This window comes from Centruroides sculpturatus, unplaced genomic scaffold (assembly GCF_000671375.1).
Source record: "Centruroides sculpturatus isolate CEXI.00-Female unplaced genomic scaffold, Cexi_2.0 scaffold151, whole genome shotgun sequence".
Classification (NCBI taxonomy): Eukaryota; Metazoa; Arthropoda; class Arachnida; order Scorpiones; family Buthidae; genus Centruroides; species Centruroides sculpturatus.
The window spans coordinates 411,046-435,493 of record NW_019384363.1 but is presented as its reverse complement, the minus strand read 5'-3'; the positions used below and the strand labels follow the sequence as shown (position 1 = coordinate 435,493).

Here is a 24,448-nt window from a genome sequence, read left to right as displayed (position 1 = left end):
TTTCAACTATTCAGGTTCATATTTACAGCAGGAAATGGGTTCGAGGTTGACAAATAGAATAAATGTACGATGGCAAAAACTCAAACGGTATTACAGTATTAGATATTGACAGTGAATGCGATGATGTGGAGTCGTAAAAGACACATTATGTGGTATTTTAGCAGTGACTTCCCTTGTATTTTCTAAAATATAAATACGTATTACGCGATTATTTTCATATTTTAACGTAGTACTTTAAATTAGTTAAAATTAATATTTTATTATAACCGCATTATGCATCTTTATTATAAATTTGTATACTACATGTGAAAAAACGATAAAATTGCTATTGTATATTCGAATATCAGTGGCGGAATGGAAGCGCTGTATTGTCGAATACGGGACAGCTTCCACGGCGAAAATACAGTATCTGAATGGTGTAAAGTAGCCAACCTCATGCGGTTTAGCTGGGTGGATGTTACACACCAAAATGTCGTATAACGCTTCCAATGATTCTATCCAGGACCGGTTTTGGGCCCGCTAGATATTTGGCCGCCTTCGCCCCATTACGTGAAACGCGAGCAGATTTATAACCAGGGCTGTGGAGTCGCGTAATAATCTACCGACTCCGACTCCGACTCCGACTAGGGGCAGACTTGTTACCGAAAGAGACCCGGAAATTCTGATATCATCACGTGACCTCAGAATAAAATATTCAATAAATAGAGTTGTAATAAAGATAGAGCGTAGAAACTTTTTATTCCAAAGCTAAAAGATTTCTCTAAGTAATATATAAATATGAATTCGATAATTTTTACTTTTCCGGCTGTTATATATAACAGAGGAAAGTGTAGCGCTCGGTCAAAAAATGAACCTTCCCAAATTTTTACATTTTTGGACTCGGGACACCTTGTAATTTCGAGATATGCAAAAGATTCGAGGTTTTTTCTATATGTGTGGATGTTAGACTGTGTGCGGGGGGACATGATTTCGTTCACCCTGTTCGAAGCCTAATAATTTCTGTGGTCGGAGTGGTCAGAATCGGAGTCGGATGGTTTAACACAGGAGTAGGTTATTTAAGTCAAAGTGATTGAACTAAATCATGTCCTCATATACATTCTAACATCTTAGGCGAGAACATCTTAACAGATTTTACTGTACTATTATAAAATAACAAAAAGTTTACTTTGAGGGTAGAGACGAATTTTATTTTTTTAAATTTTGAACGCTAATAACGAGTAAAATATTCATTAAGAGATATGACACACGACCACTTTTATGTCTTCACCCTGTCGACCTTTAATTAAGAACCAAAATTTAATAGTATTAATGCCCCTTTATACGCAAGCTACAGTGCCACATTTCGTTTCTTAAACTTTACCCATTCTGAGATATTGTTTAATATCTCAGAACAGAAAATAAAGAAATTAAACAAATTAGACGCCAACACACACGCGCGCGCGAATTTTTCCCCTTTATTGACTTTTTTGAGGGGTTCGGGAGGTCTCCAAACGTGTAGATTTGCAAAAAAAAAAAAAAAAAAAAACTTGGAGGGTTAAATTTGACACGATTTCAATACTTTTCCGTTTTATATACATAACAAGTTGGTAAGTAAAAAGGAGTCGGAGTCGGCGGATTTTTTGACGACTCCGACTCCGGCTAAAACATCAAAACTCCACGACTCCGACTCCATAGCCCTGTTTATAACTGAAGCTTTTGTTTAATTAAAATTTTGGCATTTTCAGAAGGGTTTATTTATGTCCCTATTCCCTAATCTCTTAATTATTTAACTATTTCTTAAGTACGAAATAAGTCGAAATCGGTTACTTTGTACGTACAGTACTTGAATGTTTATAGTCTCGGAAAAAGTGGAAAGACAAATTTTTATCCTGCTTCTAACACAATAAAGTGCTATAAATTAAGACACTTGGCGGTTTTTCTCATCTTTATTTAGTTGATCAACTAAATAAAGATGAACTAAATAAAGATGAAAATTAACCTAAGCTGTGAATGCCGAAAATATGAAACAATGGAACGCATCTATAAAGACTGTCCCTCCACTGAATACCAAAGGTAATTTACATCTTATTTTCATTCAATTCAAAACCTGATAGCCCACTAGTGCCGAGTGGATAAAACCACCGTACACTGATCGAGGGTTCGCGCCTGGCCAACTGGCTAACCACATGGAGTTTTACGGGCTTTCACATGTCTAACACCAAACCAGGAGCTAGTTTCTATGGATAGTCATCACGGAAGGCATCTTTTCTTGATAGATTCGACGTGTTGCGTTGTCTTATCTCATCAATACAATACAATTCAAAACTCGACAATGAGAAAGTTTTCTCACTCGTTGTCATTTGCCAGATTCCCATTACACAAATTGATGTCGACGATTACGTCCATACTTCATCCTTCATTCGATCGAAATCATAGTTTCAGGCATTTTAAAAACAAATCCTCTAATAGATCCACATACAATCATCTTCGTCGTATTTATGTCACAGACTTATATCTAATTGTTGCTTTTTCTTCTAGAAACTTCTCTGCTGTCCATTTTGTTCAGATTTCTGCTCTTCAAGGTTTTTCTCATCTTTATTTAGTTGATCAAATAAATAAAGATGAGAAAAACCGCCAAGTGTCTTAATTTATAGCACTTTATTGTGTTAGAAGCAGAAACAAATTTCAAAGCACGGTTTCATACCATTAAAACAAATTTTTATGACAAACCGATACATAAGTCGTAAATTTAAGGAAAATAAATTCTAGAGTTTTTTCTGTACTTCGCGTGTCTCATTCATTAAATTTAGTTGTAAATGATACTACCAAAGTAACAGTTAATTTTTTAACGTTGTATAAGAATTGTACACGTTTTTCTTTACATCCCCTTAAAGATGGGACATACGAAATCGTAATATCACTAGTTTAACATTGAAATCTGTAAGTAGTACAAGATGGAAGAGCAGAATAAAGGCAGAATAAATATATGAAATATTTTAATGGATTTTTTAAAACTCCTATCAACTATACAGAACTATCATAAAAACATACCAGTAAACTTATCGGTTGGATTAACTGAACCAATCTCTAGCCGAGTACAGTGGGGACTGATTTCTTCGTAATATTAGATGTAATAAACAAGAATTTTTCCAGTTCAACGAGAGTAACCGAAAAGTTTAAATTTTGGAAACTTCCGTGGACATTTGGTCCTAAAACGAATTAGGTAGAAAACAAATGACGGACAATGTATTGAGTTTAACATACGGTATTTAGATTTTTACAGCTGTGGTGAGAAACGTTTAAAATTTACAATAACCCTGTAACGTCCTTTGAGATACACTAGTAATGAGACAAAAGATGCATTTGACATTGACCGGTATCGGCATCCTCGGAATTTGGCAGCCTATGTGCATGCACGCACTGCACACCTATCAGGACCCCTCTGATTGCGTCAATTAGCCACTCGTATGGAGCTATTTGACTAATTGTTTTAAGATTCAAAGAGTAAAGAAGATTTTATGTTATTTTTACGTACGTTTCTTTACAAAGTTATATTTAATTATAATTTTCTTTAAAAGTATATTCATACAATTGAAGAATATTTTGTACCAGGTATGTAACGGTACATCCACCACACATTTTATTTCACCGAGTAAGTTTTCATTATTTTATTTTTAGTTGTAGCCCTTATATCGTGGTTAGCGATTCGGAATGTAATTGCGATATTAAATGTCACGGCACGCTACTGACTCCACGTCTGTAACGCCTGAATAGGGCCAGTTACCCTTAAAAAGACCTCCTAGAAGGCATTACCCAAGTGTTGCGTTGCCATAACTTAAAAAACAAGCCCTAACCATCTCGGTCTTCCGGTTTTTTTTCATTTGCAGATTTTTTCTTGCCTTAAGGGCACTAAGAGGGTCCCCCCTTTTTAACATACCCATTAGGGTTCGGCCAAACTCATAATGGATGCGACCGGATGCAAACGGACAGACTACTTCCGAAATATTCCTGGGATTTTTCATAGCCGGATTCTAACCCTGGTCTCCCAAAGTGGCAAGCCGACGCCGTTACGCCTCGGCCATCCGGCCGATCCGCTGGGTATTAAACGAGTTCTGGAAATTGAAGTCAGGAAATCCAGATAATATAAATTAATACTCAGTTTAAAATAGCGTATAATTATATTAAATTTATTTATTTATTCTTATTTCATTTAAAATTTATTATTATTATTATTATTATTATTTTAATATAAAATTTTTGCCACTAGGTGTCGATTCGNATAGGATGACAAAGAAAGATAAATTTTCTATTTTTTTACAACTTTAAAAATATCTAAAAAATCACTTTTTTAAAGTGATTTTTAGAAAATTTAGAATATTTTTAAAATATGAAAATGTTCACTAACAAACTCTTGGTTCTCACATCACTTCAGACTTTCTAAAAATTATGTGGATCATCATCTTGTAATTTTTCACAAAATTTGTAAATTTTACACACAACTTCTAATACTCTCTTTTACAAGATTAAAATTGTATTTATTAAAAAATAAAATTGCATGTGTACACGTGAAGAAACTTCTATCATAGAATTACAAAATTTGCTTCTTTTCTTGTTGATGAGTGATGCAATTGTTCTTTATCAAAGTCTGTAGGTCACTGATTTGTTTTCATCTTCACGGGGGAATTGATATGCTTTGCATTGGTGAAATTCATCTGGAATCACTGACTTCTAATGGCATCACAAACTGTTCCAAAAATTTGCAAAAATTCAAAGTTAATTTCAATTGTATGTAATTAAAAAGTTCATTTGCTTTTCACTCATCAGGCAACATTTTAATTGTTCACAAAAATTTACAAGCTCTCTTTTCCAAATTATTTTCCTGTAACTACCTTATCATCTAATCTACAGCTACTATTTTCTTATCTCTACTCGATCCATTGAATGACATGTATGAAGGTACGGATGTTCTCTTTTTACCCCCCTCCACTTTTCTGAATGTCTCATCAGTTTGAGCTTCTTGATATCTTGTTCTTTTGCTGAAGAAGGGGAAGAGTTCCAAATGTATTTTCTTGGACATTGGTAAATTCTTTTGATGTAATTCAATCATGAATTACTTGGATTTGTGATTATGTGCTTTTTTTGAATTTTGTTTTTCAATATTTTTGTGGTTTCATATCTTCTTGACTTTCTTTTTCTAGTTTTTCTACCTTGTGGTGATGTTTTGCTCTCTTTGATCTGAGACAACATTTTCTTTGTTGCTTCAATCTGACTAATGATATCTTCCTCATTATCTGGAGTTTGTTCTTGTTTGTCAACCTCATCTAAGTTGAACATATGTACAACTTTTCCATCAGGAAGGATTATCTGATTTTTCACCAGGTCGATTGTTAATCCTTTGCTGCCTATCATATCTCTACCTAATATTCCATTGTAATGCAATGTAATTTTTTAATCTGTTATGTAACAAGGGAAGGAAAATTGTAAACTTCCAATTTCAAATATGAGTTCTAAAATTCCATATGTTTGTATGGATGACTTGTTACGCTTTGAAACTGGAGCTCTCTATCAGAGTTTTTCTTTCTATTTTCTTTTAATTTGAGAGCAAAATCTTTGGTGAGAAATGTCACTTTAGATTTAGTGTCAATTGCAAAATTTACAGGTTCATCCTCTAGAATACATCTGTAAGTTTGCTGACCTGATGGAGATTGGAAACTTTTTATCCCACTCTCGGACACCAGTGTAAGTTCGCCGACTTCCGGGGGGGGAATCGTTAATCCCGCGTCAGAATGATCTAGGGTGAACGCATGTGGGTGTGGCGGAGGAGACACAGATGACAAGAATCTCACATAAATCTGTTTAATTTAACAGGAAATAACTTACACTATGCACAAAGTTCCTCAACCAATTAAATGTTCGTAAGTTTTAAACGTCGAGGATGTTTTTCTATCGTCACTCGGAGATGGGCCCTGGGCTGCAGCGGGTAAGGAGACTTGTCGGTAGGCGTCGGCGGCACGGCTCTCTCAATGGACACTGTGCGGACTCTTCGTCTTCTGTGCGTTGACACACAAAGAGTTTTCGCTTTGGACTTTTTTGGAGTGCAGGTACTCCGTAGCACAGTTTACGGAAGAAGTCCTTCTGTCCTTGAAGATCGGGGATTATATCAATCTCCGTTCTCTAATTTGTTTTCTGATTGGCTCCCTCGTCTGTTTCTAAGCGAAAAACGATTCCTTTTCGAGTCACGAGAAAGATTCGCCTTGAAGAATCTACTTGACACCATCCGTTATTCTGGCTGCAAAATGTTGATGGAACTTTGAAACTTGCGCTCATATTTTCCACCATTGTTGTCTAGTCTGTGACGTTTTTGGAATTTAATCACACGACACGATGTCCTTTTTCGACATTAATCTTTCCTCTTTTCAAAATTTCTATTTTCTAATTATGTGCATATGAGCGACTTTTCAAAGGTCCATCTCTACTGGAGGTCGTTTGTTTACAATTATTAATTAATCATTCAAAATTATTACATTCTGTTTACATCAATAAAGTTTTTTTTTCTCTCGTCGCGGTTTCATATGACTAACACAACTAATTCGATCTTTGATCGGTTTTTAACAATAGACGATTTTTCTTCTAGTTTCGTTTTAATAAATTTCTAATAATAATTATTTAATTTCAGCTCATTTTTGGGGCTTCACACATCTTATTACTGGTCTTCCAGAATCTGTACTACTGATTATCTCCTTTTTCTTTCCTTACTCTCCTTTTGAATTTCGAGTTTCTCTCTTTTTGTTGTTTTCATATTTCTTTCTACCATCTATGTTTCAATTTCCTTTGGGACTTTGTATGTTTATTCTTGGTTGGCTAAATTGTTTGTTACCTTTTTTTCTAAATTGTTTGTTACCTTTGTGTTGGGAGGAAATTTCTATCATTGCTAAATTTGTGTGTGACCCTATCTATTCACCATCAATGTATATTTGATCTAAATCTGTTCTGACAGAAGTTCAAATTTCCTTTCATTAAAGATTCCATTCGTTGCAGAATCTGAAAGTTCTGATGGGCTCTAAAATTCTTCTGATTTCTCCTACTTGCTCAAAGACCTCTTTTCAACTCTATTTGTTTTTGCATCCCAAGAATTAAATTTTTCGCTCATCTGTTCTGCGGTTTCTTCTTTTTCAATTTGTGCAATGGTGTCCCATCTCCTATTTATCAACCACTCTATTGTCTCCTTGCTGATTGCTACTTTTAACACCTTGTCAAACGTAGCAAGTTCTCTCCAGATAACTGTCTAATTCTGTGGTCTATGCCATTTTGAAATTATATTTTGGGTCTTTTGTCAAGTTTTTTAGTCTTAAGTTTTTGTATTAGCGTTGTCTCTGTAGCATCTGTGCCTAGTTGTTCTATTTCTATCTCTATCACTAGGGACCAAAGTCTAACCACATAAGTTTGTACATCTTCTGATCTACTCTGAATGCATGCATAAAATTTCTGCAATTGCAACGAATATGACTCTCTATTGAAATGCTCTATCATGATCTTTTTGAAAACTGTGAAATCTTCTACATCTTTTATTCATTTATCTTTTCTGGTGAATTTTCTTGCTATTCAGGTCAACTTTAACCTTGCTAATGCTAGCATCTGTGATTTTGACCATACTGCAAATCTAGTAACATCTGTTAGTGAATCAAAGAAGTCAATTATGCGTAGACTGTTGGGATCTCCTGAATATGTTGGAAGTAGTGGAATCATACCATCTAAACCACACTCAGTGGTTTAGGTGGTATGATTTTTTTTCATAAAATGCCAAAGAAATAAATTTTTTAAAATCTAATATAATAAAACAACATTGGTCTCTCTCTCTCCCTCTCACTCATTGATATGAAATGTTTGAATACAAAAAAGAGTTTTCATAGTAAATTGAAGTTAATCAAAAGAGGATATTGAATATGTTACCATAAATCTAAGAATGTAAAAATATTTTGGACATTGAAGTGCCAAAGTTAAATTCTCAATACTTCACAGAACACCATGGCATCCAATTATTTAAATACTTTATACCTATTTTTTAATTATTGTTATTAATAATTTACTATGCATTATTTTAAATTACATCATTTTATTTTGTTATTTTATTAAGCTACTGTGAAGCATCAAATCCACACTAATTGGGGCCAGATCCATCCAATTTTCAAATATACATATAAATTAGCATTTTAGGCACTTTAACTTCAAATACATTGTAAATTAAGTTTGGATCAAAGTTCAAGTCAGTATCTCACAAGGAATGTAGGAATATTTTCAAAGATCCAAAATATAATTTACAGAATCACTATATTTAAACAATATTTAAAAAACTATCACTATATTTAAAAAATATGCTAATTAATTGATATTTCAAAATTAAAAAATTCCAATTGAATGCTAAACATCAACAATGCAAAGCTGAAAGAATATCAATAACAAAGTTACCATTTGAAGGGGGTTAATATTCAATTTTTGACAGCCAAATCTGGATTTTCCAATGCTTCAGTGTAATTATAATTTATAATTATAAAACTAAAGTTGTTTTATATAAGGACATACTATAAATTGCAATGCAGATGTGGAAAGCATTATAAAACAGTGCATAATGCTGAGGTTGGACTACTAAATGCATTCAGAGTTCCCTAATATAATAAATTATAAATTATTATTATAACTCTCAAGATAACTCAATTATTTTGAGCAAAATTACTTCAATATTTTTCTAGAAATAGTATAAATGTTTGATTTTGAGCTCTATTTCAAGATCTGCTTGTAGCTTCAAAATTCTGTGCTACTACCAATTATATCATTGTTGTCGGAAAACTTAAATATCAGCTGTATATAATAGATAAATTTTTACTTTTTAGACCTCTTTGGAAGTTATGAAGATATACTTTTTCTTTACAAAAAATGTTTTTTTTAATATTTATTTAATTTATTTACTATTTCAAATATGGATGTTAGTTTCTGTAGTTTCCTTATTTTTTTTAGAAGAGATATTATTTTTCCTATAACTTGATTTGAAAAATAAAATATAGAACTTAAGTCACTGAAAAATTAGTACAGTGGTGCCTTGTATTTTGAATTTAATTCATTCCAGGAGATCATTCAAACTCTGAATCATTTGAAGTCCGAATCAACTTTTTCCTATTAGAAATAATGGAAAGTGAATAATCCATTTCCAGACCCCAAAGAGTATGCATTTTGATAAACTTAAAACAACAAATACAAATAATTGAGGATAAAAATAACCTAATTAAATGCCTTAATAATAAACTAAAACACAAAAACCATAAATAAAATACATAAATACTGTATAATAAAGTGAAAAACTGCATTTATTGGTCAGCAATATGGACTACCACATCTTAACATAGATGTGTGATTTAATTATAACAGTTGTAAAATTTAACATATAGATAATGTGAAATTTTATTCTTTGTTTAGAATCTTGCTTTAAAAGCTTACTTCACACTTAATTTGAATAAAATCAAGCTGAGATGTATTTGGATAAAAAGCCTATTAGGCATATTATTCTTTATTACTTTTGAATAGGATATAACACTCTACAAACAGTAAATACAATTATAATGTGTATAGGGAAGATGCTCCTAAATTTTGAACATGTCAAATGTGGTTTAAAAAATACTATTTGGAAAATTTTAAACTAAATGATACAAAACATATAGGGTACTCAAAAACTATTGACAATTAAAAATTGCAGGAAGAAATTGTTAAAAATTGACAAATAACACAATACAGTATATATAACCAAATATCAAAATTAAAGTAAGAAGTGCACTGAAACCATACAAGCATAATGCAAGAGCAAGAGATGGCTTGGACGCATAAGAGTTTTCATTTATGCTTCCAGCACATTTTTACACTGTGCGCATAGTTCGAACTTTGAAACATCATTTGAAATATGAGGTGAATTTTTTTTGACTTTTGCATTTGAAGTACAAGGTATCACTGTATATTAGAATTTAATTAACTTAAATAATTTTTTCATTAAATTTTATATTTAAATGTTAACATTGCCACTAAATAATGTGATGACATAGAGACAGGGCTTGACAAATCTCAATTGTCAGGTCACCATAGTATTTGAAATTTTATGTGAACTTATTTGCTCCGTTATATAGCACATTGCATATTACATTTATTATTATACTTAATACCATAATCTAGATTGAAGCTGGTGCTTTGATGAAGGAAAAGTTTGTTGAGCCCTGGTTTAAGAATTTCAAAAAATTTTGTTGTTGTTTCATTTATAGTTACATTATTATTTTGCAGTTAAGTTGTTAAATCATCAGATGCTTTTATCAGATTATTGATCAATAGGATTTATCATGGTGGAACTTTTTTACTGTATTTAATATTAAAGTAAGAGCAATTATTGAATTTTTTTATTAATGTATAATTAAATTATAAAAGTGGAATCTTTAGTTGATAATGAATGAAATTGATTTATAGTTTGTTTTAAGATCATTCAAATACTAAACTATTTCATTCTACATAAAATGGCAATAAGAGTTATGATAACATCATAACGTGTATTGTTAATATAATAATTATAGGGTTTGTCCAATAAGTATCGGAACTGAAGTTGTAAAAAGAAATTTGTTGAAGATATATGTACAGTAAGTTAATAATCTTCAAAATATGATCCTCCTGCATCAATACACTGCTGCCAGTGCTTTTTCCAGTCTTTATACGTCTCCTAGAAGTTGGCAACCGCAAGGATGTTCATGCATCCTGTCGAAGTCACTTGGATGGCCTCAATTGTCCTGAAATGATGTCCTTCAGGCTTCTTTTGATCTGAGGGAATGAAAAGAAGTTAGGGGGAGTCACATCTGGATTGTAGGGAAGTTAGGTAGCTTTGACACATATTTGGCCAGTACCTCCCTCACAATTTGCTACATGTGACTGGGCACATTGTCGTGATGGAGCATCCAAGTATGAGTGATCTCTCTTTGGATGCGGCAAACCCTAATCCTCAAACGAATACTTAACCAGTGATCAGAGTTCAAAAGTTCTTGCACTTTGGCTACATTTTTATCAGTTTGGGTTGTTGTAGGATGTCCAGCACGTTGTTCATCTTCAACGTCTTTCCGGCCATCTTTGAATTGTTTGTCACTCAAAAACATATGTTCTGGACATGGCTTTGTCCTTGTAAGCCTTATGGATCATATCAAAAGTCTTCATAGCAGATTTGTTCAATTTAATGCAAAATTTGATGGCAAAACGCTGCTTAATGGTTTGCTGTATCTTGACTCTTGATGCGAACACTAAGCACATTTTCACTTCAGGTGTGATCTACACACTCCAAAAGCTCAGAGACAACTGAGCCTGGTCTGGTAGCTTAAGTGACATCCCCCATCACCAGTCCTGCTCATAGAGACCACCCTCCATCTCTTCCAATTGGCAGAAAAAAATCAGTCCCGTTACTTATTGGACAAACCCTGTATATACTAAAAGCTATTAATTTACAATAAAATTAGAGAGGTTTCGGATGTTCAGCACTGCTTTCCTGTAAGCTTAGAAGTTTGACAATGGCATTTGGAACATTGAGCATGATTGCACTGACGTTCTAAATGCCATTGTCAAACTTCTAAGTTTACAAGAAGGCGGCGCTGAACATCCAACATACACGTTTTCAACGTCTTTAATACAATTAATAGCAATGTTGCGGCAGACATTTTCAACGTCTGCCGCAACATTGCTATTAATTGAAAGCATTTGCTGTTATATTTTTAAAGCATTTGAAGGTTTTCAAAAGTTTAGTTTCCTTTATTAGAAACATTTAAAAACTTATCTTAATAACCATGAAATATCCTAAAGATTTTTGTTCTCATCATTGTGTAGATGTTTAGTATTTTTTTTATAGTTTAGAATATTGTCCTGTTTAACTGAATAGATTGTTTTTATGTGCGCCACATTTTAATGGTTTCATTTAATTGTTTAATATATTAATTTGATATTTTATCAATATATTTATTAACATCAACTAATATTTGTAATCATCTATAATAATTTTCAAAATGTTTGATTTAATCAGATAATTGCTGTATTAATAATTCTGTGAATTGAATTTTATGCATGTTTAATTTCTGAATGACAGCATGAAAATTGCATTGTTTTTCCATTAGGAGAATTCTGTATCTATAACCTAAATTCTTCTGTAATCTATTTTCTGAATGCTCATAAATGTGATTTTATATTTTAAGTTTCTCTCTACTGATGATTCTTAACAATTCTTTGGAAAGAGTTGATCATGCCATAAAATTGGTTTTTTTTTAGAATTTAAGGAAATATAATTTTGTTTTTCAATACTTCAATATAAATTTAAAGTTATAACAAAGAATGTAACAGTAGTATTTCTTTTTTAATTTATTACTTAAAACATAATTTACAAATTTTAACTTGTTTTTGTTTCCAAACATTTTTTACTTTTTATTTTTCCATTTGAGAAAAATCTATTTTTTTTTTAAACTTCTGTACTTTTTACATAAAAGTTAAATTTATACTTTTAATAAATTAATATATAATAANTAAATTGTTTGATGTATTTTTCTTAAAATAATAGTTTTAAATTATTTTATCTGAGAAATTTCAATTGAACGTTATTTCAATACTGATATTAAATAAATAAATACTTTAAGTTATAATTGTTATATATATAATTGTACATAATTTGTATGTGTGTATGTATATGCATATATATATATATATACACATATATATATATATATACATACATACATATACAGGAAATCCTCATTAGTTCAAAATTGAAGAGAGAAAATAATTACGATTTCTTCAAATTATCGAGTTTTGAATGATCCAAGATTTATATACAGTAGACCCCCTATAACATGGTAGATACATTCCGTGTTGTATGAATCACTTAAATACATGAGCCAATCACAGCCTGGCATGTGTGCAGTTTAGGAGCTACGGCTGTTTGAAAGGTTTTCTTCCATAAAATTAACCAATTCTAGACTAATTCAACTCAACATTTCCAAAACTCATATAATTTTTTGGGGAATAATCCGTATAAACTATGCTCTAAACAAAAAATTGTAGGATTACTTACTGAGTGTTCACCGTTCAAGATGCCATTGCTTAAGCTTGTTTTCGTCGTGGAGCAACTCGTCGCGTGTTTCCTGATAAGTTATTTTTCTGCAAAAAATTTGAACTTTGGAGACATCATTAATATAAATATAATTTTTATGGGCGTTAAATAAATGGTTTTTAGTAGGTCCGCTGCTCGTTTAAACTCAATGGTTTGTACAATATCCGTTATTGGTCCAGATTCAACCAATCCTGTTGCGATAAAAATTGGCAACAACATTTTACTATGTTATATGAACATGATTGCAATTTTTTCGCCATGATATACGAACCCGTGTTATAGGGGGGGTCTACTGTATTTCTGTACAATATGCCAAATATTACATAACTGATGTAATTTAAAAGTTAGAAGCAAATGGAATATGGCTATGTATACAAAATGCTATTTTTAATAATTAATAATAAAAATATAAATAAACTGCAGGTAACAGTATGTGTCTGGTGACAACCTCATATGTTGAAATATTTTACGAAAAGTAAAGCAAAATTCCTTGAAATGTAGCCTAGATTATTTTTAAAGTGGTCCAAAAACTAGTAAGTTGCCCAAATACAAAAGCATAGAGCCTACAAATATCTCAATTTACTATTCGTAGCTCAATCTTGTAATCCCAAAACCCAGCTGTATTTTATGAGATAAGAGAAAAAAAAAAAAAAAAGGTTAGTCCATCACCCAAAAATGTATTACTGTAAAAGCAGTGTCTTATTGACTAGATTAGAGTTATTCTTGATGTATTGTTTTCTTACAGTATGGAGGCATGTCAGTCTAAACAAATGAGTTAATGTATGCATATTGGACAGAATTTTAACTTCAAATTGTGTAGCCTTATTTCAAACTAACTGAATTTCTTAACTTGTAAATCTTTATATCCCTGGTCAGGATGAAAATACAGTTATGAACTAACAGGATTTTGAACTATCCGAGTTTGAATTAATGGAATTTCTTGTATTATATTGCAAGTTATATATAGACAATTTGTATGTTATATATGTAGTTAGACTTGCCTGACTAAGTATATATATGTGTGTGTGTAGTATATATACATATACACACATATACAGCAATCTGTTAATTTTCTTAATTATGCTTAATAATTTTCACAATAAAATTATTAATGAAATTCTTTCATAGTGCTACACAAAATAAGGAGGAACGAAAAAATTTAAATTTTCGAACCATACTGAAACAACTGAATATTAATAAGTAAGTTTTTTAAATTTATTATTGTGAATAATTTGAATGTGTGCATTAATTTATTTTTTATTTTGGGAGTTTCTTAAGTTTATAGCATTTCTTAAGTAAAGCAAAATTCGTAAAGTAAAGCTAGACCGTCAGAACTGATCTGCGCATGTTTTCTGTTTTATACAGTGGAACCCCAGTTAACGAACGTAATCTGTTCCACGAGTCCATTCATTAACCGAAGCAATTTTTCCCATAGAAATTAATGCAAATACAATTAATCCATTCTAGCCGTCAGTATTTTTGTAATTTTATTTGTAAAATGGGTTTTCTTTAATGAAAATATAGGAAAATGTGCTCACAAACAGTTGATCTAGATTAAATTTTCGGAAAAGGGGAAAGATTTGACGAGTATAAAAACATCACATACGATCGTTAAAGTTCTAAAATGACAGATAGCAGAAACAATAGGCTAAATTATGAGTGAAAGGCTTATAGGTTTATCAACAATCTCTGATCAGAGTGACGAACAGGTGTCAAATAAACACCCCGGAACAAACCTTTCTCATGATCTGATCTGGTTTCAGTTTTCACCTGGAAACAAAGAAGAAAACAATCGGGAAGTGAGGAATGGGACGCAGGACTAATCGTAAGGTGAGATTCAAGGAAGAAATACTATAAAAACCCCGAATCTCAAGGTCAAAATGCAGTTTTCCTAAAAATTCTATGGCAATTAATCTGTGTCGTCTTCATCTGGATTAAGCCTGAAATCGTGCCCGCTAAAATTTGTGTTGTGTCTTGCGGACCGCTCCAGTCGTTGCTCTGTCGCCTACCATCGCTTCTGTGACCAAGCGAACCCATCTTGTCTGCTCTGGGGCTATGACTGATCAGCTTGCATTATCGTAGAACCAGCGATACACCACTCCTCAGTGTCGAGAGAAAATACTGTAGATAAGCCATTTCCAACTACCTCAAATATGTAAGCTTCTTCCCGTTCTAATAAACGATTTTCACTGTAAAATACTTGTCATCTTTGTCTCCTCCGCCACCACCAACGTACGAATGGACCCTAGACCATCACTGACACATGATTAACTGATTTTCCCTAAAAGTCGGCAAGTTTATAAATTTGACACAAAAAGCCATTAAGTTCGTTATCCGAGACAAAATTTTTGCAAAATAAAAGTTCGTTAACCGATTTGGTCGTTAACCAAAACATTTGTTAACCGGGGTTTCACTGTACTCTCTCTCTCACTCTCTCTCTCAACTTCTTAAATCTTAAATGAAGGTGGTGGAAAAAGTATTATTGTGAATGGTATTAAAGCATTTAATAATTAAAGGCTTTGTATTGTCATGCTTCATTGGAATAAGAGAATTAAATACAGGATGTCCATAAAGTCCGTGTGTAATTTAAAAAATGTATAACTGTATTAGTATTTGTGATAGAGAAAGTTTGTAGAATGTATTGGAAATAAGAAAATCTATATTTTTTTTATTTTATTAAGTTTCCACACGTCCATCGTTATTAGTAATACAAAGGGTAATATGATTTTGTAGTTCTCTAAAAACATATGATTTACAGTAATTCTTGAAATCAAATTGGTCATTTTATTCTGAATTTTCCGATAGTTTAGCTGTTTGTAATGTTGATTCAGTAAATGTCTCTTCAATCCGAGAAAAATTCTTTTTGGTAGACTACCTCACAGCCAGTCTGTGAGGTAGTCTACCGAAAAGAATTTTTTTCGGATTGAAGAGACATTTACTGAATCAACATTGGTCATTTTAGTTTTCAAGTCTTCTAATGATTGAGGTTTTATTGCATATACTATTGTTTTCACATTTTCTCATTAAAAAAAATCAAATGGAGTAAAGTCTGGTGAACATGGAGACCAAGAAAATGGTCCACTTTTTCCAGTTTCTAAAAACATTTGTTACTAAATAATTTTACTTAAAACTAGGTACATTAAGCTTTCTAATACTTGTATAGATTCTTTTTTATCACAAATACTAATAAAGTTATAAATTTTTTAAATTGCACATGGACTTTATGGACCCCTGTATATGCATTGTACATATCAATTATTGAAAAGACAAATTATCATATGAATTATATTTTATTATACTGGTAATTTTCATAAAGAAACCTAAACAAATAAAATACTGAATATATTGTTAAACTAATAGAAATGATAAAACTGCAGAAAAGAGGACTAATGCTATTTTGAGGAAACTGTTTTTTTCCCTCTTTTGCTTATCAACACTATTTGCAATTATGCTAGCAGCCAGAGCTTGAATAATTTAGACCAGTGATTTCCAAACTTTTTTGAGCTACTGTCCCCTTAGTTCCATAAAGTTATACCCAATGTTCCCTAATCCATTTTCCTTTGTGTGAGAAAGACTTGGAAGTATTCTTAGGAGAACTTTTTTATGAACCTCACATTTTGTGTCCTTACCATGATTGTTCTGTGCATTGGAAACCATTAAATGCAATACAACATTTCTTCTTACCTGTTTTAACAGAGGAAAGCGAAAGGCTGTCAGTGATCTCCAACATTTACCTATGTTCACTGTTTAGTACCATGCCTCCAGCACCCCTAGATTTACTAAGCATCCATAGAGGTGGTAGCACCCACTTTGAGAACCACTTAGCACAAGGGTCTAAATTTTAGAGCTTTGTGCTAGCAAGTATGCTATGTAGTATCCAATTTACCTAAATCCAAATTAATGATATTTATCAATAAATTTGGATCTCTAATTTTGATTATTGTATATAATCCTTGTTATTGTTCAAAAAATACATTGTGTTTAAAGTTTAAACAATTTAATAATAATCTCTATTTTCTTTTTTATTTTTAGAAGTCCAGGTGGAACACCGATGATGCATAATACTCAGTATGGGGATTCATTTACACCACCAGCAATTCAAGTTGCTAGGAAACTTATGGTACTTATTTTTTTTTTCACAATAAGTAATTAGTATAAATAATAGAAAATTGATATTCAAATTACATGATTACATTTTTGCAAAAAATATTGATGTATGATTTATGCAAACAATCATGCTCTAACAATTTGCAAGCAGCTATCTTAATTTGAATATTATTGTATTGACAAGACTATGTCTTGTTTATAAAATCGTACTGCTGTTTTATGTTACAGGCATAGAGGTATGAAAGAGTACATGTCGAGAGTTGATATTTGGCACAGAGTATTAGGTGCCCAAATCATTTGCACATAAAAAAAATCCAGACTTGTAGGTAGTCAGGGGACCAAGAACCAAGTCAAAATAAAATACAAAATGGCGACCCTCTTCTACAAACAGGCAAAACAGGCACCTCACCCCATCGAAGTCAGGTGGGGGAGAGTACCACCCGCAGTCATTCTAAGAAGTGAACTCTGACCTTAGGACTGAACACACAGTTTCTTCTATGTTAAATTTGTAATCTAATTTTGTAAATTTGGAGTGCTTCAAATATGACATTAAAACGGTTTTATGTCATTACAAGTGGGTTTTTTAACATTATCTAGTATAGTAAAATCGTGGGACCAATAAAAATTTGACATTATATTAGGGTTGTCATTAGATCCGATGACGTTATAATTGGGTTAAACTGTATATCGTTTGTGCAAAATAAAAAAATAATTTTGGACGATACAATAGCCATGATTATTTTTTTCAAAAATGGGAAATTTTTGTTATACATCGATAAAAATTCAACCCGGGCCGACATGCAACAAAGAGAAATTTCAAAATTGGATAGGCTAATTTCATCGAAAATGCATTGTGGCCGGTGAAGTTTGAACAATCGTGCCCAAAAGTAGCAATACCAAAGAAGATTAGAGAATGAGAGTTGCCTTGATTGTGAAAGTGATTCCGCTTAGTAGTGAGTCTCTGAGACATAGTCTTGTCCCAAACACGGTTTTGCTGTTTTACTTGTTTTATTTTTGTGATTGCATTATTCCTCATACATCCTGTGGACAATACAATTAGATATAATTTGATGATGCTACCTTAACACTATTAATTTAAATAAATGAAATCAAATGAAAATTTGAAAATTTAAATTAAAACATCATATAATGTAACAATCTGTATAATCAGTTACATTATGAAGACCATTTCACACAGAGCTTCAACGTCTTCTAACCTTTCTTTTTAGGCATCTAGAATGATGATTTAGATGCCTCTTGTTACTTTGCTATTTTAATTTAATATATGACCAACATTTTTACAATATTTTTATAATTTTATTGAAAAAGCTGTTAGATATTAGTCATTTACTTCCATTGATAAATACTGTACTAATTAAAAATTGACAAATAACAGTAAGTTTAATATATGAAAATATTCTTCTTTTGGTCATTGAAATCTTTGAAGCCTGTTTTTATAAAAATAAAATTTTATCTAAAATCATATAACTGTTCTCTACAATTGGAAAGTCTATTTTTACTTTTCTGGCTGTTATATAGAGGAAAAGTTATCAGTCAATAAATGACCCCCCTCAAGATTTTTACATTTTTGGACTCAGGAACTTGAAACGTCAAGAAATGCAAAAAAAATTTGGGGTTTTTTTTCTATGTATGGATGTTAGTGTGTGTGTGGCACGATTTTGTTCACCCTTGTTGAAGCTTAATAATTCCTGTGCTTTTTTGTTGAAATTTTCTGAAATTTTGCAGGGAAGTTTGTGTATTGGGGGATTGATGCTATTAAATTTTGGTAGTTAAAGGTCGAGGAGGTGGAGAGATAGAGGATCGTGTCATATCTCAAGTAGGGTCTAACTTCATGACAATTTTACTTGTTATTAGCAGTTACAATTTTTTATAAAATCCATCCCTACCCTCAAAATTAAGTTTTTTGTCAGTTTTATAATAATTAAAATACAAAAAGTTATTTTTAATAAAATATTGTAATAGATGGTGCCTAAAATGTTGCTGGGGAAGTTAAGCAACTTGTTGCTGGATTTTTTTCTGTTTCAGTGTTTTAGCAACTCATGCAGCATGACAGGAAGTTTAATCATGTATAATACCAATCATATAAGCACAACTGGATTATGGCAAGATAATGTTTTTCATTGTTTCAGCCATCCTCACATTCCTATTGGCTTAATTAAAATTTGATATACTGTAATTCTATTTAAATAAGCATGTATATTTCATTTCAAAATTTGTAATTGAAAATGTCTTCTCCTCCTCAAAAAGAAATGTTAATATTCTATTATATTATTATTATTATTTATCAAACTATATGTTTTGATTAATAATAATAATAGTAGTTAATTATTATTGAGATATATATATATACATATTTTTATATAATTGAATCAATAATTTAAATTATTTTTGCTCTTTATTTTTCAGAATTCTAGAGGCCTTTTATCGTCACCCAAGAAGAAATATAAAGAAAATGCATCAGACACATTTGAAATTCTCAAATTTTGATGGTTTTGTATTATAAAAGTTGATTTTTAATTTCAATGCCTTATTTATTTTATAAAAAATATCAGACTTGTTTTGATTATGTATCATCACATATGTTACATTTTAAAAAGTTTTTAATAGGAAAAAAGAAAAAAACTTTAAAACTGTATATATTAACAATTATAGCATCATAACTTTTAGCCAATTATTTTAGTTTTATAAATGGTAATATTGTATATTGTTGTAAGAATAATAATTTATAGGATTATATTTTATATAATTTATTAAAAGAAAATAATAATGTAATTTTGTATATTGTTAGGTTATTATAAAAGATTGTACTATAAGTAAATAAGCTGTTAAAAAAAGTACAGTGTTTATTTTTGATAAATTTACCATAATTTCATTTGGATAACCCACAGAAAATTACTAGAACGGAAATAGAACCAACTCATTTTGCTCCTCTGGAGCAGCTGTGGAAATCATGACACTGGTACGCATTTTAAAAAGCTACCATTTCAAATGTTGAAATGTTTTTCTACACAGTCAAAGCTCAGTTCATGAACATAAGTTCAAACTTGCCAAACATGTTACAATTCAGAAGTTAACATTGCCGAGATTGCCTCTGTCATTAGATGTCATGACACAAATCATCGCTGATGTTGCTATTTAAATTAGTTTTCAATGCATGTGCAGGGAAGATACTACTACAGTGGCATGCCGTGACATTTTATGATAGGGAAGCTGTGTTTCTGTAAGAAGCCGACATCCAGGGACAATCAGTCAATTGCACGTCAGTGATGGTCTAGGGTCCATTCGTATCATTTATTCGATAAGCCAGTAAAAACCGTAGACTTCTCTAAATGCATTTTTAATATCACAATTACATTCTGAATCGCTAGCCACAATATAAGGGCTACAACTAAAAATAAAATAATAAAAACTTACTCAGTGAAATAAAATGTGTGGTGGATGTACCGTTATATACCTGGTACAAAATATTCTTCAATTGTATGAATATACTTTTAAAGAAAATTATAATTAAATATAGCTTTGTAAAGAAACATACATAAAAATATAAAATATTCTTTACTTTTTAAATCTTAAAACAATGTATGTAGTCAAATAGCTTCCTACAAGTGGCTAATGGATGGAATCGAAGACGGTTGCAAAGCGTGCATACACGCGGACTGCCAAATCCCCAGGGTGCCAATACCGGTCAATGTCAAATACCTCTTTTGTCGCGCCACTAGTATATCTCAAAGGACACGACAGGGCTGTTGTAGATTATAAACGTTTCTCACCATAGCTGTAAAAGTCTAAATATGTTAGAAAACAAATGACTATTAAGTTTAACTAATTTGTTTTAGGACTGGGTGTCCACGGAAATTTCCAAAATTTAAAACTTTTCGGTCACTCTCATTGAACTGGAAAAATTTGTCTTTATTACATTAATAATATGAAGAAATCAGTCCCCACTGAGATGGTTCCGTTAAGCTTTTAAGTAATATTCCGGCTCTTTCAGCAGGGTTTTATTTATGTCCCCAATTCCCTAATCTCTTAACTATTTCTTAAGTAGAAATAAGTCGAAACCGGTTACTTTGTACTCGAATATTTGTAGTCTAGGGAAAAAAGTGGAAAGACAAATTTTTATGACAAACGGATACATAAATCGTAAATTTAAGGAAAATAAATTCTAGAGCTTTTTCTGTACCTCGTGCATCTCTCTCATTCATTAAATATAGTTGTAAATGATGCTGTCAAAGTAACAGTTAATTTTTTAACATTATACAAGAATTGTACACTTTTTTTCTACATCCCCTTAAAGATGGGACATACGAAATCGTAATATCACTGGGTTAACATTGAAATCCGTGAGTAATATGAAATCGGAGAGCGGAATAAAAATATCAAATATTTTAATGGATTTTTTTAAACTCAACTATACAGAACTCATAAAAACGTACCAGTAAATTCTTATCAGTTGGGTTAAGTTATATAAATCTCGCGATTCACGTAATCGGGCAAGGGTGGCCAAATACATAGCAGGCAAGCGGCTAACAGCCCAGAACCAGTCCTGGATAGAATTGGATGCGGTAAGCCGGATGCACACATGCGGCGCGGCAAGGAAAAGCTGTGTCGCAAACTCATCTTCGCCGTGCGGCAGCACAGCCACACAAGCGGCAATCTGCTTACATTTCGGCTCATGCGTTCGGTATTCAAGATGGCAAACGATAACGATATTGTCGCTATCCATGTGTTTACAAATTTTGTTTTGTATTTTTGTACGGCTTGCTTTATTTAGAAGATTTTGCATTAGATTTTCTTGGATTTTGTACACCAGTTCTTCGATAAAGAACTGGTGTACAAAATACGCTGATTCCTCGATAAAGAATAATATTTCGAGTAAGATTCAGTTGTTTTGTTCTTTGAATTAAATTATATATGATTATTTGTGTAGAATTTGTGTTAAATTTATTATCCTTTCCTCTTTATTCTGATGTTAGTTATCTCTGTTAACCACGTCGAACTTTCCGCCATTAAAACACCATGCGATTGTATTTTCTCACGTGACTACCGGACGAACTGTTATTGGCTGATAGAAACGCGTCTTGGCGGCGGTCACCACAAAAGATAGAATTCAACCAACTTTTGCAGAACGAGAAAAGCGGAACAAAATCGACTTCTGTGGCGAGAGAAAGTGACGTCATCCTGCCGCCCCGCATGTATGCATCCGGCTGTATACGTGCAGCATCCACCCAAGGCCCTAGGCTTCCACCAGCTAAACCGTGTGAGGTTGGTGCTCTGTAAAGCGGATGCGTGAATCTGGCTTTTTGGATGCTGACGATACAGCGCTTCCACACCGCCACTAACATTCGAATATACAATAGCGATCTTTTTTTTTTCAAGTGTAGTATAGAAATTTGTAATAAGATAGATAAATGCGGTTATAATAAAATATTGTGCGATTATTTTCATATAATTAAAATTAATATGTATTTATTTTTTAGAAAATACAAGGGAAGCGGCGCATATACCGCTTCCAATGACGGTACGCTACTGTACTACTACAATTTTTTGATATCCACCACAGTTGAATTTAAATCAAAGTAGTTAATACACATTACACGAATTGACTTTCATGTAATATAAATGGCATCAAAGAATTTGTCTTTAAAGGTGCTTGTCAAATAACAATTTATAATATATAATACAGTACAGTATTATATTATCTTCTATCTATATAACCCATTGAACGCATGTCCGTCCGCATAACGGTATGCCTAAAACGGGCACTAGAGGCGCCCTAGCGATGATTTTAAATTAACAATAAATTATTCTTATTTGTAATAGGAATTTATTATTTATACCACGGAATGGTATAAATAATTATTATATGCGTTGCCTTGCCTTATTATATGCCTTAACCTTGCGCCGCACGTTTACAACATCCCGTGATTTAGTGAACGTCGCGCATTGACTCACGGGAAATTTGTTGAAAAAATGGCGGATACATTTAAAATCGAGGTTTACAAGTGAAGGTAAATAAACAAATTAAACTATTTTAAAGTATTTATAGAATGTTTAATAGGTAGAAATCTAGATCCGTATGACACGATTGGGACTTTAACAGAGCTGTAGAGCATATTGATAGGAATAAAAAAGTCAAAGGAACCGTACCTCCTGTGGCTCCGTCCGGATATGTCGGGCCCCATCCCTCATCACCCGGCCTGACATATCCGGACGGACCCATTGTGGGCCTATCCAAACCCATAATGAACTTGCTAAAAGAGGCTCTCTTAGTGCTCACAGGGCGGAAAAAATTTAAAATATAAACAAAAGATGCCTCTATTGTTCTTAGAGAATAATTTAGGAATACAGTTGTCCCTTGATAATCCGATAGGTATGGGACCAAAGGTGTGTCAGATTACCAAAAGTGTCCGGATTACCGAAAATAATTACATATTTCGCATTGTTTTGCTAGCAGTAACTTACAATATTCTCTACTCCAACTGTTCGAACAGAACTGCTCACATAAAACACACGAAATGTGTGTCATTGTGTAAAAATTGGATGGGGAGATTCACATCGCGACATGCTTCTGTGCAAGCAGACACGTAACGGGGACGGGTACCTTGACGGGAGGTGCGTCGGACTACTGAGCATGTCGGATTAAAAAACGTCGGACTATAGAGGGACAACTGTATTTTTATAGTTATTAAAACTTTCAATTTTTTCAAACATTACGACAGTGTACAAAATAATTTATGTAACAAATGCGATACACATAGGTTTTCTAAATTCCTCATACACTCCTGAATAGATACCATTCTTTCGATCATAAACAAATACTAAGTTGAGATATGTTGATTTAAATACCCCCAACTTTAACTAATTATGCAGAAAAATGTCGTGATTCTAGAATTCTCTAAAATTTGAAACTATATTGTGCACAAAGTTATATATATATAAGAACAAATGGTTGAATTACATTCTTTATACATCACTTAAGATAAAAGTAGGTCTTTGTTTTATTCGTATTGTTGCCGAGGGGGAAATGCCTCCCGGGAGGTCTTTTATGGAAAACTGGCTCCTATTTAGGTGTCATGAAAGGTTGCGGTCGACGTTTTCAACGCGAAAACGTGTACGTCGGACGTTCAGCGCCGCTTTCCTGTAAGCCTAGAAGTTTGATAATGGCGTTTGGAACGTCGAGCA

The 24,448-nt window shown here is 32.3% G+C and overlaps 1 long non-coding RNA gene across 1 annotated transcript; it reads left to right on the top strand.

Annotated features, from left to right (window-relative positions):
- The first annotated feature begins 10,083 nt into the window (after positions 1-10,083).
- Positions 10,084-19,952, top strand: LOC111641514. Its single transcript, XR_002759420.1, has 4 exons — positions 10,084-10,386; positions 14,267-14,338; positions 17,171-17,258; positions 19,673-19,952. It is a non-coding gene; the product is annotated as an uncharacterized LOC111641514 (long non-coding RNA).
- The last annotated feature ends 4,496 nt before the right edge of the window (positions 19,953-24,448 follow it).